General features: G+C 38.9%; 1 long non-coding RNA gene across 1 annotated transcript in view; it reads left to right on the forward strand.

Annotated features, from left to right (window-relative positions):
* LOC118239597 overlaps positions 1-16,047 on the forward strand; it is a 65,909-nt gene extending 49,862 nt beyond the window's left edge. The window contains exon 3 of the long non-coding RNA XR_004772166.1: positions 15,116-16,047. This is a non-coding gene — a long non-coding RNA (uncharacterized LOC118239597). The remainder of the gene's footprint in view (positions 1-15,115) is intronic.
* Positions 16,048-18,346: the final 2,299 nt, after the last annotated feature.

Raw genomic sequence — 18,346 nt, forward strand, 5'->3', positions numbered from 1 at the left:
TTAGTTTGTGTCAAGTTGACATAAAACTACCCAATACACTTTACCCCTATCAACTTGACACACAAACACATCAGCACTAAGCCACAATCTTCCTTTCCTCATTCATCTCTAAGACCTCACATTAAAAAATATAAATAACTTTAAAAGTCCCACAGTCTACAAATTCAAAAACACAAATGTTCAGTTTCTTTAAAATAGCTAATCTCTTTTACAAGAGTTGGCTCCAGGAAATCCTTGCAGAAGTTCTTATACTGCAAGAATTAGATGTAAACATTCAAAGTTATTATATACCTAAAGTTTTCAGCTTCCACATGAGGTAACTTCAGGAGCACATCCTGAGGTGTTAATATGTTCCCCAATGCTGTCCACAGCCAGCTTAGACACTCCTCATTGTGTAGCTGTTCCATGCGTATGCTCTTCTAGAATTCAGCATTGCTGCTAAAGCAACTTTATTTGGACAGTTTTAGTACTCCATCAATAAGCTGTTGTTTTAATAGGGAAAAATGTTCTTAGAAAAGGACTTGCTCAGAAAGGCAAAGTTTAAGCCTCACCTACATAAAAATGTGTACAAAACCCACCTGTTTCTGGGTTACTTTTCATCTATTTTTTTAAGACAAGCCAATTTCAAACAAAACAAAATAAAACCTGAATTTTTATTTTTATACCTATTATATCTACACATAAATGGAATTTTAATTGATTTGGTCTTCATTTATAAGTTGAAAAATTCTTTTAGGAATATAATGACAATTGATTTGTAAAATATCTTGATTATTAAAGCCTGTTATTCCATCTGTCTAATTGTAATGAAACATTTCTGATGGACAGTCGATAATTCAGGTTTTAGTATAATTGCTGGATTGGTAAATTCAGTGGAAAAGACACCTTATTCAGAACTCAGGGGGACCTACATGTTGGGGAGAGATTGAGGCATCACAGCAGCCATGGTGTTAGGCATTAGGGCCATCTAGTACATTTGCATCTATGGAGCACAATGACAATAAAGCCCCAGACCTTCTTCCCAAGGAGTACATCTGTAAGCTAAAGTTTTCATATTGTCAGAGCCCCTTTGTTTCTCTGAAGCCAAAGGCATGAAAGTTCACTCAAGAGCCTAGCACTAAATGCCTAGAAGACAATTTACTAAATATATTTCTTTAGGCATAGAAATTATCTTAATGATTCATAGGGCAATATTTCTTAATAGATTCATAGACTATAAACTTTTTAATGGTATTTAAGAGATAAGGGCTCCAATCTCTTCCTGGGGGGTCTAAAATGGAAAAAATATGAGGGAGGTGCTCAGTGTTTAAGAGACTAAGCTGGAGCAGAGTCATTTTAGCATCCAAAGATTTCTCCCTTCCTTTTACTGAGGTGCTTGGAGGTCACGTAGTCCATGATGTCCATCACCTTGTTGATGTGGCTAAGTTCATTGCCATACCAGGAAATGAACTTGACAGTGTGGTCACTGTGGCCAATGACAGCACCAGCATCAAAGATAGAAGAGTGAGTGTCACTGCTGATGTCACAGCAAACAGCCTCAACCTCAGTATAGCACAGGATACCCTTCAGGTGGACCTCTCATGTCTGTTTTATCACCTTCCTGATATCAATATATTTGGCAGCTTTCTCTAGGAAGCAGATTAGATCTACAATAGGCATGTTGGAAGTAGGAAATCAATAGGCCTTGTCAATGAGCTTCTCCTTGAGCTCTAGAATGATGCTGTCCACAGAGTTGTTAGAGCTAGTGGCTGCAGGACTGATGCTTAGGGTAGCCTCATGGTTGTCACAACACAGTTTCCAAAGAGGGATTACCTACCATCTTCTGGTTGGTGGTGATAGTGTGAGTGGTGGTTACAAATCTTAGACAATTTCAATGTTGTCATAAACGATTTGGCTGGGATGGCTGAACAATTGGTGGTACAAGGGGGAAGACTGACCATCTTAAGTGAGTTGTACCACAAACAGGGGGTATCAGCAAAACAGGCAGAGATAATGACTCTTTCGGCTCCACCTTTAAGTAGGTCCCAGCTTTCTCCTGGTAGCAAAGATACCTGTGGACTCCAAAACATACTCAGCAGTCACCATTTGATGGTGGGACCTCACTCCTAGAAGATGGAGATAGATTTCCTACACTAATGTTAGTTTTCTTGTTCTTAACCTTGACTGTCCTTGAACTTACTGTGGATGGAATCATATTGGAACCTATAGAACACATAGTTGAGATTAATGAGGAGGTCATTGGTGGAAACAATATCAATTTTATACAGTTAAAGGCAGCCCTGGTATCCTGGTGCCTCAAAGGACAAAACCCATTTAGATTTATTTTCATCCTCATGTCTCAGAAACAAGGCTGACACTGAATGAGAAGGTGTAGCTGTCTCTGGAATAGAAGAGAGCCTTTTCTTTGACAGGGTCTTATAATGTAGCTCACTGGCTCACCTGTACTCAGTAAATAAAACATACTGGCCTTCAATATCTGTTCTCCCTGACGCAACCTTTCCATATACCACCACTACATCCAGTGCTGTGTTTTCACGTGTGTGTGTGTGTGTGTGTGTGTGTGTGTGTGTGTGTGTGTGTTGTATGAGTGTGCAGATATAGGGGATATACTTACTCATGACTATTAGTATGCATGTCTGTGCTTATGTATGTGGATGCTTGTCTGTGTATGTGTGTGGAAGCTAAAGGCCAACTTTCTGTATTGCTCTCTATCATATTTTTTATGAGTTTGCCTTTGGGCCAGACTGCCTGGTGAGAAGACCTTCAAGATCTACTAATCTCTACTGCTGAAGTAACAGATATGTCCTAAACTGCCTGGCTTTGACATGAGTACTTAGGATCTGAACTTAGTATTGATGACAGTACAGTAAGCAGTTCGCCATCTCTTTAGTCCCAAGTTTTACTGGTTTTAAAATATGTTTAAATATTAGTTGTGCTGCTTTTACTAGTGAACAGGTTTTTTTTTAATGACACTAAATTCAATTGCTGACTTTTATCAGTAAGAAGATGATCCCAGGTGTTTTTTCTTCTACAACTCACTTACCTAAGGAAGAACATTCATAATGTTTTCAAACTTTCTTTCATACTCATTTCAAGTTAGGTGATTATAGGACTTCATCAAATGGGTATTTATTGTCCATATTTTTATATTTATCATCACAATATAATTAAGAATCTAAGCTTCAGTAAAGATTCCAAATTGATCTCTTCAAACATGTCAATTTATTTTGTTCTTTGAAATTGTATTTTTACTGCTCTATATGTTTACTATCGAATCACTAAAAATTCCAGATAAAAGACTCTCTGCATAGTAACTAAACAAAAATCAAGGTAGGAAGGATTTCTCTAGCTCTTCTGTATTCCCCTTCCATACATATTCAAAATCCTGACTTTCTAATGTAAGAGTGTGGCAGGATTTGAAATCATGTTAATCATTTTCACATTCTCAGTTATAAAAGAAAATCAAATAGCTGAAATTATGCTAAAAATAAATCCTCCAGATTTGCTGGATTGGGCGATGTTGGAGTGTGAACAAATGTTCTCTCTTGGAAAGCTAATCCTGCCTGGCTTTTGGCTTTCCTGGGAGACTGCTCTAATAGGCTCTTAAGATGCATGTTGGATAATTGTTTCCACAACTAGCACAGATTGCTTTTCTCAAAAGAAAAAATGAAAATGAAAGTTCTATCCAATTAAAATAGGACTATTAATAGCTCTCTGTGTGGGAAAGGGAACTTTTCAAAAGCCCATGCAATTCATCACTGAAATGTGGATTTTCTCAGCAGTTGAGAGTTAGGTGAAAAGTTTAAGATGCACAAAGAAACAGAAAAGCATATGATTCGGCTTGTTTTCAAGAGTATGTTTGAGTCTCTGGAAGAGAGGAGTAAGTGCTCCTATCTCCTATCTCAGCTGCTGCATTGCTGCTGTATAAATTCTGGGAAGAAATCCTCCTTCGGTTAATGTTAGGAAGTTCAAATATTACTCAAGTCCTTCTTTTGTAGCCATTAACCATTTTCTATCGCTAAGGACAACAAATAGCTCTTTGCTCTCCATAGCTATTGTCAATCTCAGTAGCACCAGAAAATCTATCCTAAAATAGTTTATTATTATTGATAGTGATGATAGTAGCAAAAGACGATCACCAAGATCAAGACAATGCAACCAATGTCGATATTATCATCATTCAGAGGACAGAAGCTGGAACCCAGCATTTCTAGAAGCCTGTCTTCCTTTTTATTGGCAGATGTTTTACTTAAATAAACATAATCAGGATTTGTGAAGATTCACCTTAGCAGAAGCTAAAGCTCATGAATATTCACTAATCTCCTCCTGTCCCAGTTGTTCCTCCAGCTGCTCTGGAAAATGCATTGATGAAGCACTGGAGGTAGCAGTCTACAGAACTCAGCCCCGTGTGACTCCTGATTTCGTCCAGAGCAGCATACATAGGAGGAAAACATCTATTTGTTATTTATATCATGCACATACCATGAAGCACACGTGAGCATTAGCTTAGTTTATTTCAAAGTCCTATGTGACTCTCCCCAAATGGTTCTGCTTACAGAAAACTAGCACTAATTTCATGTCAGCTACCCTAACTGAAATCTTTGTTTGCACAGGCCTGCATGGTGCCTAGCATCATTTGTTATTGAAGATGAAGCGTTACTGTGAATAGCCTGTAGAGGTGAGAGTGAGCAGTCTGGGACTCCTAGGGCAAGGCATGGAGATCCCACATAAAGAGTAAAAACACTTCTTGCCCTCTTTGCCTCCTACCCCGTCTAACCTGCATTTCTCTGCAGATCATCTCTCCGTGCCCCCTGACCCACACAGCATCAGTACATTTTCTTATTACCAGGTCCCCATGCATTCCTGTTTATGAGATCCATTTCTGTCTAATGCTAACTTCAGTGTTTCTTAGTCAGCGTCCACAATGAATGTTCTTCAGCTGGTTGCATGGACAGTTGTCTGTGCTATTCAAATTGGCGAGCAGGGCACTTGAAGAACAAGGCTTCCATCATTCTGTAGGAAGATGAAGATATGGTAGGAGAGCACACTTCTGCAGTATGCCCCCAGAATAACCCTGTTGACCTGAAAAGTGCCATAAGCACACCTGAAGGCATCTATTAATTTATTCAGGGCTTGCTTTACAATTCAGACACAGCACTTCCAGTGCCTGGAAAACTGTATTATGTGTTGATTTCTAGATATGTGGGCAACATACTGTTTGTTATTTCACTTGGGTATTAGTGAAATACTAATTAGTGAATTGCTGACAGGTAAACCTTTCTTTGAAAGACTAGGTGAAAAATCCCAGATGCTTGGCAGTCATACTTCTGGTATAGCTTTCTTGGTCTTGCTTGTATAAAAGTATCCACAGGGTAGTTTATAATTCCTGAGCAAATTCAAATTAATCCATTTAAAGTATCTAATATGATCTAATAGATCATCTATGAATATGTTTTCTATGTTACCATTATCAAGATCAACCTCTTAACTATAAAGAAAACCTTTAAAGCTACTGTTCTAGAGAACTGCTCTGCTTGGTTGGACTGCTCTCTTTGGAATCACCTGAAACAATTATCCCTGGCTATAGAACAGTGACTCATTTTGATTAATAAGCTTCACACAGAGGTAAAAGCAGATGTGCAATACATTTTTGATTAATTACAGGGCTTCAGGGTATTTGAGTATAAAACCTCAAATGTAAGAGGTCAGCTGGCAAGTGGACTTTAACCAGAACATAAATTTAACAGAAATTCTCTAGGCTCAGAGAAACAGACAGTATGGGTGTATTATGCTTCCTAGTTCTTGTTAGAATGCAATTCCTACTGATACTACTCGGGAATCAGAAGTGATTCACACCTCATCTATAAAATATACATTTTCTCAAGGTATTTGTCTCAGATGGTACCCAATACCTAGAAGATAACTTATTTGTTGAATGAATGTGGACACATAAGAATGTAGTAGAGATGGCATAAATAGTACATAAGCAAATAACAAGGTTCCTACTAAAATTCATCTTCAGGATCACATAAGGTAATAATAGGACATGACATCCTTGGGACTAGAGCTTAGAAGAGATTCCAGTGGTTTACAGACCTTGAGTCAGAGGAGATGGTTTGCTGAGACATGAACTGACTAAAAGCAGGGTTGTCCTGTCTACAGAAAAGCCTTGGTAGACAGTAAATTCACAAGATGGAGTAAAAGGAGGCATCTGTGTTCACATCTACCATGTACCTTGTACTCTGCCCCCAAAGCAGCCATGCTATTTAAGAATATAGTTTTGCATTCATTTACCTATTCCTTGATTTCAAGACCTATATATTCCCCTTTTAAAGCCAGTATTATTTCTGAAGTTTCCTCTAATGTCTTCTGATATATAGACAATTAAAGGACTGATTCAGAAAAAACTACAGATTACACATTTAGTTGTCTCTAGAACGTTAGGCACTATTTAATGTTGTAGTTCAGTGGTTCACTGCAACTCATGTCTGTACTTTTATGTGTCATTGCTTTTGTCACAGTGAATAGGATCTTCAACACTTACTTCTCAGCCAAGATTCCTGGGCTCATGCATTTCAGTTCTTCAACAATTACACCATGTAGAAATGTCTGAGAGGACTGGGAGCTGGAGAAATGCTCGGGTCCTTCCCCACTTCCACAGTCACTGTTCTTGTCTTCCGAGGCCCTTCTTCTTTGTCCTTGAGGATACTCACTGTGGTACTTAGTGAGCTGGGCACATAACCTACTCCATCCAATTCACTAAAGGGTTAGGACAGACTGAGAACACTGTGATTGAAATAGCAAAATCTAAAACACCATGATTCACCTCATGTGCACATTCAGTAATAGTTTCTGGACAATGCTTTCCTACCATTTAAAATAGGAAATATTCATCTGGTCTTGAATTCAAAAAGTTCTGTTCATTTGTATATATTATCTATAAAAAAATGCTAAACAGAGCAAGCAGATAACAGAATTACCAACTGTATTTGAATGTATATCTTAAGGAGAATTCATCTGTGCCATAAAACAATGCACCTGTTGAGCTGAAAATGACTGTGCAAATTATGAACTGTGTATTAAAATATAGAGAATTGTTTCATAAATGGCTCATAAAAATATCACAAAGGAGCAAAGTATCACAAAATAGAACTGTGTTCAACGTTTATCACTGTGGTGAAATGATGGACACAGCCTGATTGCTAAGTAAAGCGGGTTTTATTTTGGCTCATGATTCTGAAGGTCGCTGACCAAGATGACCAGCCGATTGTTTTGTTCCTAGTGAGGATTTTAGGTGGTAATGTAGAAGAGTGTGTGCTAGAACAAGCCATATACATCATGGACCAGAAAAGAGTGAGATAAGTGCCCGAGGCTTCACAATTGCTTTTGGCCTAAGGACCTTCCACCAGGCTCTACCTATTTCTCAAAGATTCCATTACCTCCTAATATTCCCACACTATATACACTATCTCTATCATCTATCTATCTATCTATCTATCTATCTATCTATCTATCTATCCATCTATCTACCTATCTATCACCTATCTACATATTATAAGCCTTTGACTTTGTGGACCATTGTGTTCTCTGCGTTTTAACGAGTTGTAGCCTTCTGTAATGGTTCATCTCTACTGAAAAAGGAGAGCAATGCATAAAATAAAGTCTTTAATTGGATTTGCAGTTTCATAAGGTTAGAGTCATGATGGTGGAGCAGTTGAGGAGTGTTCCCCTTTCTCTACATTCTCTCCAGCATAAACTGTCATTGGTGTTTTTGATTTTAGCCGTTCTGACAGGAGTAAGATGGTATCTCAGAATTGTTTTTATTTGCATTTCCCTGATGGCTAAGGATGTTGAGCACTTTCTTATGTGTCTTTCAGCCATTTTAGATTCTTCTATTGAGAATGCTCTATTTAGTTCTGTACCCCACTTTAATTGGTGTTTTGGTGACTAGCTTCTTGAGTTCTTTTGGAAATCAGTCCTCTGTTAGATGTGGACTGTCATTTTGTCTTTTTGACTGTGTCCTTTGCCTTACAAAAGCTTCTTTGATTCAGGAGGTCCTGTTTATTACTTGTTAGTCTTAGAAGAGATGGTAGGTGATATCCTTGAACGAATTGGTACAGGAGATCACTTCCTGAACATAACACCATTAGCACAGACACTGAGATAGACAATAAGTTATTTTTCTTATTAAAGGAAGTCTCTTTTATTTCTCCATTTTTAAATTTAAATTAGAAACAAGATTGTTTTACATGTCAATCCCAGTTCCCTCTCCTTCCCCTCCTCCCCTGCCTATCCCATACCCTTTCTGCTTCCCAGGGAGGGTGATGCCTTCCATAGGGGGTCTTCAGAGTCTGTCATATCCTTTGGGATAGGGCCTAGGCCCTCCCCTGTATTTCTAGGCTAAGGGAGTAGCCTTCTATATGAAATGGGCTCCCAAATCTATTCCTATGCTAGGGATAAGTACTGATCTACTACAAGAGGCCCCATAGATTTCCAAGGCCTCCACACTGATACCCACATTCATGGATTCTGGAACAGTTCCATGCTGGTTTCCCAGTGATCAGTCAGGGGGGCAAGTGCTCCCCCTTGTTCAGGTCAGCTGTTTCTGTGGGTTTCACCAGCCTGGTCTTGACCACTTTGCTAATCAGTTCTCCTTCTCTGCACTGGATTCCAGTTCATATCAATGTTTAGCTGTGGCTGTCTGCTTCTGCTTCCATCAGCTGCTTGATGAATGCTCTAGGATGGTTTATTAGTTAGTCATCAATCTCATTATCAGGGGAGGGCATTTAAGGTAGCCTCTCCACTGTTGCTTAGATGGTTAGTTGGTGTCATCCTTATAGATCCCTGGAGATTTCCCCACTGCCTGATTTCTCTTTAAACCTATACTGGCTCCCTCTCTGATGGTATCTCTTGTTTTGCTCTCTTCTATTCTTCCCACTACAAAGCTTCCTGCTCCCTTATGTCCTACTCACACCTCCTCTTCTCCCCTTCTCATTCTCCTAGCTCCTTCTCCCCTTTCCTCATGCTCCAATTTGCTCAGGAGATCTTGTCCCTTTCCCCTTCAACAGGAGACCATGTATGTCTCTCTTAGAGTCCTCCTTGTTGCCTAACTTCTCTAGTGGTGTGGATTGTAGGCTGGTAATCGAAGTCTCTCAGAGAGAAGAAAAATAATACTAGGTAGAATTCTGTATCTACACAAGGAAATGGCTAGCTGCAGAAATGGTAACTATGGGCATAAATATAAAACACATTTAAAAATAATTTAAAAAATCATATATCAAGTGATCCATATTGTGTAGAGGTAAAATATATGCTATTATGGAGTAAAGGTTGGCATGAAAAAGTAAGATGCATATATCAGGAGGTCCCCTTTCTAGTGATGCTGTATTGTAATAATATGTAAATGAAGCAAGAATATGGGCTTTAAAGTATTGAAATGCATTCAAAATGAAAACAATAGGACAGTGACAAATAAATAAGAATAGAGAAAGGTTAGAAAGGGTCAAAACATGCAACAAAATACAAGAAATTTACTGTATGATAAACTGTGCATTTTACTTATTTTATATATCTTTATTTTGTAAGCGTGTGTGTGTGTGTGTGTGTGTGTGTGACTTGAGAAGCCTGTGGTGGCCAAAAGAGGGCATTGAATCAGTGGCAGTGGAGTTCAGGTGGTTGTGAGCCACACTATGTAGGTACTAGGAACTGAACTTGGTTGCTTTGCTCTCACCTGCTGAGCCATCTCTCTAGTCCCTATTTTGTAGGCAGATATTTCTGTCCTGTTTTCCAGTTGCTAAATCACAACATGGAGAATTATTATTAATTGTAAAAATCTCAGTCGATAGTTTAAGCTTATCTATAGGTTGGTCTTATAACTTAAATTAACCCATTTCTATTAATCTATGTGCTTCCCTGAGACTCAGTGACACCAGTTTACATCATCTATGTATTGTACATCCTGCTTTCTTGCTTCCTCTTTGTCTCCTCACATCTCTGCCTTTCTTCTTCTCAGAATCCCCTCTGCCTGGAAATCCTACCTAGCTATTGGCTGTTAAGCCATTTTATTAAGCGAGTCAGAGTGACACATCTTCTCACTGTACAAAAAGATTACTCCCCAACAATATTTTTAATCTTGGAACTAGATTTTTACTGTCATAGATGCAGCACTGTTGACTTTCAGGAGTTAAATTTGAGCATATAGATGTATCAGAGCACCATGAGTGTATGTGTGTGTGTGTGTGTGTGTGTGTGTGTTTATTTTGTTTAATATGGAATCCTGAATAAGGAATCATTACTCTTTAGTGAAACTAGTGTTGAAATTTCCACAGTGATTTCATCTGATTCATTTGCATAAGGTACTTTGCTGTCTGGGAAGATGCAGATATTCTGATTCACTGCATGTGTGTGGGGTGGACAGGGTAGACAATAGATTATTTTTAATGATATTCTCATTTTTTCTGAAGCAAGAACCTGTTGAAAATTATTTATTGTAGTCATCATATTCATATCCAGTATCCCCAGAGAGATTTCAAGTTTATCTTAAACTATATCCTGCTTCTCTTTTTGTTAACCTTTGATTTGTTTTTATAAAACTCAGACTATAGAACATTCTTCTCCATGCCATTTTGCAAATGCTAGCTCTGATTTGTCCTTCCCTTACTTCTCCTTTGACAGACCCTTGCTACCAAGGCCACTATGTCTGGTGACATTTCTTTGTTTCCTTTGACTCCTTTAAATCATACACAGAAACAATGATATATGTGAGTTATTATATAGAATTCATTGTACAAAATGATTTTCATACATGTATCACACATATTTTCCCTATATTCACTCTCTTCTCATATAACAATGATATGCCACCAAACTATAGCTGGGATGTTTTCCCTCTCCAAAGAATTCTACTTTTAATTTCATCATGTATATCTCATATATAAGGGAAAACATAGTATGTCTATTTCTGAGTCTTCCTTATTTTGCTTACATGATGCTCTTTAGTTTCATTTTTTTTGAAATTGATATAATTTTGTACTTCTTTATACATGAATAAAACATGTGTGCACATACATTTTCTTTTTTATAAACTTTTTATTCTTGTTTAATATGAATAATGAAAATGCCTGAAGAAATAAAAGAATTTAAACATATTTGCAGTTCATGCTGAGAATTTAAGCACACTTTGAAAGGAAATCTGAGTGACACTGTTTAGGATTCTTCTGTGTATCTATATATTTTAAGAAACATCTACTGTAGTAGGTTTCCATATAACACCTCAAATAGCCCTTAGTGTTAGCTGTCACTCTGTATATTCCCTCCCTTCCCTCCCTCTTTACCTTCTGGGATCTGTTTAATCCTCCTATTCCTGCCTCGTCTTTGGCTCTCCATTATTATGTATTCTATTCCCTCTTCTTTGGGAGACTGTCTCCTCCCTCTCCCCAGTCTCTTATATAACCTCTTTGGTTATCTAGATTTAGCATGTCTATTTAAAGCTTAAAATCTAACATCTACATATAAAAGAATATATACCATGTTTGATTTTTTGGTTTATCACACTCAGGTGAATTATTTTCTAGCTCCATCCATATACCTGAGAATTTCATGATTTCATATTTTGTTGTTTATTTTTGTAACAGCTGAATAGTATTCCATTGTGTAAAGGTACCACATTTTCATTGTCTGTTGATGGACATCTAGCTGTTCACAGTTGATGGTCTTATGAATACAGCAGTAATGAACATGAATGAGCAAGTGTCTCTATAGGAAGATGTAGAGTCCTTTGGGTATATGTCCAAGAGTGGTATGTATAGATCTTGAGGTAGATCTATTTCCAGCTTTCTGAGGAACTGACATACTAATTTAACAGTGATTGTACAGATTTTCACTCCCACTAATAGTGGGTGAATGTTCCCTTTACTCCACATCTTCGCCAGGATGAGATGTTTCTGTTTTACTGATCTTGGTCATTCTGACTGATGTAAGATGAAATCTCAAAGTAGTTTTGAATTTTATTTCATTGATGATTAAGGATTTAAATATTCCTTAGTATTTCTCATGCATTTGTGTTTCATTGAGAACTCTCTGTTTAGTTCTGCACCCCATTTTTAAATTATTTGTTTTCTTGATGTTCAGATTTTGCTTTAACATTTTCATATAATTTAGATATTATCCTTCTGTGCAATGTGTTATTGGTTAAAGACCCTTTCTCATTCTGTAGCCTGATGCTTGGTTGGAATGATGGTGTCCTTTAATATACACAGGAACTTCTCAATTTCATGAGGTCACATTTATGCTTGTTGTTCTTGGTGCCTATGCTATCACTGCCCTGTTCAGAATGTCTTTTCCTATGTGAATGAGTTTGAGACTACTTATCACTTTCTCTTCTATAAGATTCAGTATATCTGGCCTCATGTTGAGGTTGAGTTTTGTGCAGTGTGATAAATGAGAATCTCTTGTATTTTAAATGGAGTCATCCATTTTGACCAGCACTATTTGTAAGATGTTGTATTTTTTCAATGTATATTTCTGGCTTCTTTATCAAAAATCATGTGTCCATAGATATATGGACTATGTCTTGGTCTTCAGCTTGATCTTATTGATCAATATGTCTGCTTTTATGTCAACATCACTCTATTTTTACTACCATATAGTACAACTTGAGATTGGGAATGATGATACTTTAAGCAATTATTTTATCATTCAGGATTGTTTTAGCTATCTAGTCATTTTTTTCATATGAAACTGAATTTTTTTCTTTCAATTTCTATGAAGATTTGTGTGGAATTTTTACATAGATTATGTTTAATCTGTAGATTACTTTTTGTGGGAAAGGCCATTTTCACTATATTATTCCTACTGATCCATAAGCTCTGGAGTTCTTCCATCTTCTGATAGCTTATTCAGTTTCTTTCTTGGATTTCTATAAGTTTTTATTATAGCAGTCTTTCACTCACTTGGTTAGAGATACCTCAAAATATTTTGTTTCCTTGGGGATATTGGGAAAGGTACATTCCCCTGATTTTTTTTCTCATCCATTTTTCATTTGTATATAGGAAGTCTACTGATGTGTGTGTTAATTTTGGATCCGGAAATTTGATGAAAGTGTTTATCAGCTGTAATTACTTCAGATATATTGCTTTTCTGGGTCTACTCTAGTAGGATTATTGTGTTCTGGTAGAAGCATATTGTCTTGACTGTTAATGATTGCATTTGTGCTCTAGTATCTAGGCACCTGGGGTTAGAATGTTCAGGGTGGCTCTAGGTACTGAGAACTAGTCTTGTCTTTGTTGGGAGGAATATTCCATTCCTTTATCTCTGCTGTTCTCTCTATGTTTTAGCAAAGTGTGGTAGCTGTGGATTGCCTGGTATATCAGTGGGTGGCAGAAAGGAATACAGGTGGTCTAGGAATAGAAGTGGTCTAGAAGGCCCTTTCCTGAGAAAGCCTTCATAAAAGAGCTAAGGGGATCCTGTTCACACTTAGAGGTGGTGTCCACAGAGCATTGGAGTGTTGAAAAGAAAGGATCCTGCAAAGTAGGTACAGTGAGGCAAATAACTACCTGGAGAGGCAAGGATGAAAGAACTAGAGAAATCCTGGGTCTGAACCAAAATTTGGAGTCTCCAGTGAATAGAGTTGAGGTGGGAGAAGGGGCACAGGTAAGCAGGTTGATACCACCCTGGGGTGAGAGTGGAGAGATCATAATGGAGAACAGGGAGGATAGTGTGATTCACCTACCTGAGTCCCTGTGGGGTCACCAGAGGTCGAAGGTAGAAGGTATTTCTAGGTATGGGAGTTGACATAAAGAAACAGGAATGGTGGTGTCTGGGTTGGCCAGCCTACCAGTTTTTCCCTCACTGTTACCACCGAGGCAAGTTCTACAGCACAGCCCTGGCTGGGTTACCCAATGCAGCAGGCAGCAAGGAACAGGGGTCGTTCTCCTCTCACACCCTTGTGTCTGCTCACCTGCACTCACACCAGCAAGGCTAGCTCTAGAGAGTTACCCAGAAAGCACCAGGACTCACTATCCCATGTTCTGCAGCCAGTGATGGGCAGAACCGGCTCTCCCACTCTCATGACACACGGGCCAGTTCTCCTGTCCACCATAGGTGACAATAGCTGAGGGAGGAAAGGCATCTTTCTCTTTTCATGCCACCACAGGGCAGATGGGGAAAGGGCAGGATCAGCTCTCCTGCTCTCCTGCTCTCCTACCCTCTGGAGTGGCTCATCTGCCAGGGCTACAATTAGCCCACTCCAACATCCACCCCATGTATGAACTGCTGGAATATGTGAAGGGGCCAGACCTGCAGATTCAGAGCTACCAGACCTCTATGACACAAGGCGACAACAGGATATCTAAGAATAGTCCCAGTGAGGGTTCAGTATTGATAGTGTAGCAGAAACCAGAGGCCTCGATCCAGACTCACTGCAAGGAACACTTACAAGTAAAGATGTATGGACTAAAGGGTATACTGTGTGACTCACTGGGCCACACTACAGCTTCCACACCAAGATTTATATTTTCATTTTTCTTTTTGTTTGATAGTTTTCTTCTTTTTTGTTTGTTTTAGTTTTAAATTTTGTTTTGTTTCAGGGGGAGGTTGCAAGGGCAGAAGTCAGAAGCAAGGGGGCAGGGAGATGAGTGGGTTTGGGATGGGAGATGCAAAATGCTAAAAGATTCAATAAAGAAGTTTTAAAAAAAGATTTCAAGACTCAGAAGAAAAAAAAGGAAGAAACAGGAATAGGTTAGAAGTAGGGTCTACTTCTATAATTTAGCTACTGTGAATAATGCTAGAATAGACATGGATGTATACATAAATTGTGTTGGGCTTATACTGAATACATGCAATGAAATAGTGTAGCTATTTACACTGTATCCACAGAGAGAAAAAAAGAGAGAGCTGGTAGTGGGTCTCAGCCAGACCTTAAGGCTTGCCCCTAGAAACCAACTTCCTTCGTCTAAACTCAGATCCATAAAGTTTCTACCATGTCCCAAAACAGTGCCACCTGCCAGAGACCAATCATTCAAATACAGGGGTCTCTGGCGATGTTTTATTTGAACCAGTGCATTTGACAATGTCAAGCCTTGTGTAATTTAGTTTGCTCAACATCTTTCTTTAACAGGGCAGTGATCTATGATGGGACAGAATGCCAGGTCCTGCGCATGCTTAGGAAGTTTTCTACCCCTGAGTGACACCATTAATTTTTCTTTTAAATCCTACATCCTGAAGAAGAATACAAGAAAATGAGACCCTTGTTGCTGTAGTTTTCAAAAGACTGACATGGTTAATCTTGGAGAGAGAAGACCAAAGAGCCAGGTCTTGAACAATCGGAGCTGCTCAGACTGCTGTTGCAGCTGCTGGAGAGATAAGCACTTTGCAAGTGTGCTTCACCACTTCATTTCCTTATTTTATGAAGGAGGCTTCTGCTTGTGTTTGACCTTGGGATTTCAGGGCTTTTGGCTGGTTTTCTTTGCAGTTCTTTTGCAAAGCTCCTAAGAATTTTAACACAGGAGAAAACTACTTGGAGTGCTCTCTCATATGCCAATCCTGTCATTTGTGCCAATGTGCCCCATTGTGACTCAGGGGATGAGGTGAGACTTTGAATCTTTATTGACACTCTTCTTTGGAAAATTAAGCACATTCCTCCCTCCTGCCTCCCCGTGAGCCTGTGTCATCCTGGGTATTGTCACTTAATTGCTGGGATGCAGAATGAGAACAGTTTTACCCCCTCATCTTCAGCTCATCAGAGAGAAAGTTCTCTAACAAAGCTTTTCATCACTCAAAACTTAAGTTGAGCATGTTCTCAAGGAATGGTGTTTTTTGGTTTTTTGTTTTTTTTTTAAACACACTTACCTAAAATTGATGAATCTTTATTTATTGATAAATAGATTAATGATAAGAGAGGCCTCCTGCTGGGGGCCTCTGCAAAGGTTGCTTTCAAAATGCTGATATAAGCCGGTGTTGGTGGCTCACACCTTTAATCCCAGCACTCGGGACACAGAGGCAGGTGGATCTCTGTGAGGTCGAGGCCAGCCTGGTCTCCAGGGCCAGTGCCAGGATAGGCTCCAAAGCTACACAGAGAAACCCTGTCTCCAAAAACCAAAAAAAAAAAAAATGCTGATATTTGTTAATAAACATTGTGCCTCCTCAGGGAACAGAGGAAACTATTCTCAAACCTTCAAGGATGGTTTTCTTTAAGGTGTTCTGCACATTTAATTTACTTTACATGCATTCTGAGTTCACAAGTACCTGGATGGGAAACCACAGCCTTTCTCCACTGTCCCAGGCAAAGCCACCTCTGTCATCTGCGTCTGAGAGGCACCATCTTCTTCCATAGAGGAAATGCTATTCTTGAGGCAAACCCAGGCTGCTCCTTGAAGCTCTGTCTCTATCAGATAGGCTAAATGTAGTATCCACAGCCAGGAAGACTGAGGTCTAATGGAGTGCCACAAACAGCCTTCTTGTGAGGTCAGATGGTTTTACAACACTCACTGCTTACAGAAAAGAACAGCCTTTTAAGTTCAGTGTGTTTCTAAGAGCTAGGAGGGAGCCTCTTAAGTGGGATTTACTCTATCTCAGTTGGCTAAAGCATGAGAAGGAAAAATACAATTTAAATTTGTGTGCTAGACTAAAAGCACAGAACTTCCATCTGGGAGACCCCATTGCTGCTGTTCACTGACAGTGACCTTGAGGAAGAAGGAAAAGCAAACTGGAATGGTACTGTTGGGTTATTTGATTGCACTTTCTGTGTCAGTCTCTGCAGATGAAATCAGAGTTACAAAGGAAGAACATAAAGTAGCCTTTGTCTAGGACATTCACCTCCTGCAGAAATAATCTTTTGAATTTTGTCTCCCTGGTCAGAATAGCAGACATGTCAGAGATTAGGATCTTCTTTTTGATGCCACAACTAACTCACAGATGTGACCAGGATGTCTCATAAACATGTCCACCACTTACAGAGACCAGGCTCACTGGTCTTACAGAGAAGATAGTATACAGTATTAAAATCTAATGTCTAGAAAAATATCAACATTTGTGTATTAAATATTCTAGCCCCATACTCAAATAGTCAAGAAAACATTATGTTATCTCCTGCAAAGTAATTTTATTCATCCAGCAAAAACAAGGACTGAATAGCAAAGCAGCTATGCTCTTAAAAATAGGTACAAAAGAAACTGCCTTGTAAGAAAGAGATAAGGAACACAAAGGTTATGATTGCCAGAACATAGAGGATGGCAAGCTCTCCAAGACAAGGGAGATGTTAAATAACAGCAATTTTCCCAAATTAGAGGGTCAAACTGCAGAGGGTAAATCATGAAGATAAGGTTTTTTAGAGACTCTCTAGTCTCAGGGTAGAAGAATATAAAAGATGGTCTTGGTTCCAACAGTTTTTGCATGCATGGTGAACATTATTCGTGCTTGATTTTTAATATTCTGACAAAAGCAGATATTTTTCTAATTATCACACCTTTCACCCAGAGTTGAACCAGAGCCAGGATGCACTGACTCATAGATGCCAACTGTAGTTATAACCTCATCGTTTGTTTGATACCATGACACTAGTAGCTTGAAATTAGCCTGAGTAGGTGCATTTACACAAAGCAAACTGGCAATCAAATCAGAAGTCTCTCAGAAGTCAACTACCGAAGCTATTCATGACTCTCAAAACAGTTTCTGTAAACTGTGGTCAAATGAGATAACCGCAATATGTTTATGCCATTTCCCTCAACCCCAGAGCTCATCGTGTTTACCAGTACAATGCTGTCCTGACACCTCAAGCCCTAGCAATCTTTTACTGATTACTATATCTTCCCACATATTCTACCTCTCCTGACTGAAGTTGCATGCAAGGTAAATGATAATGTCTCTTTCTTCTAGACCATTATCCACAGCCCCTACTTCCTCACTCCAGTAGTTCCCATAGTATAATTACAGCAAAAAGAGCTGGTTAAGAAAACTGGTATTAAGCTGAAATTATAGACAGTAGAAACAGAATGGCTGAGGGCTAGTCGGAAGGACCAAGTTGAATTTTCTTCATCTAATAGGTCAATGTGTGTTTGTTAAAACTGTGTGAAACAAGCCAATGCCGTTAACTAGCATCAACATTTTAAGAAACATGGCTTCTGCCGGGCGGTGGTGGTGCAAGCCTTTAATCCCAGCACTTGGGAGGCAGAGGCAGGTGGATCTCTGTGAGTTTGAGACCAGCCTGGTCCACAAGAGCTAGCTCCAGGACAGCCTCCAAAGACACAGAGAAACCCTGTCTCGAAAAAACCATAACCAAAACTAAACAAAAAGCATGCCTTTTTTTTTTTCATGAAAAAACTCACTGTCCAAGAGAAATACACACTTAAAA

This window comes from Cricetulus griseus (genome assembly GCF_003668045.3).
Source record: "Cricetulus griseus strain 17A/GY chromosome 1 unlocalized genomic scaffold, alternate assembly CriGri-PICRH-1.0 chr1_0, whole genome shotgun sequence".
Classification (NCBI taxonomy): Eukaryota; Metazoa; Chordata; class Mammalia; order Rodentia; family Cricetidae; genus Cricetulus; species Cricetulus griseus.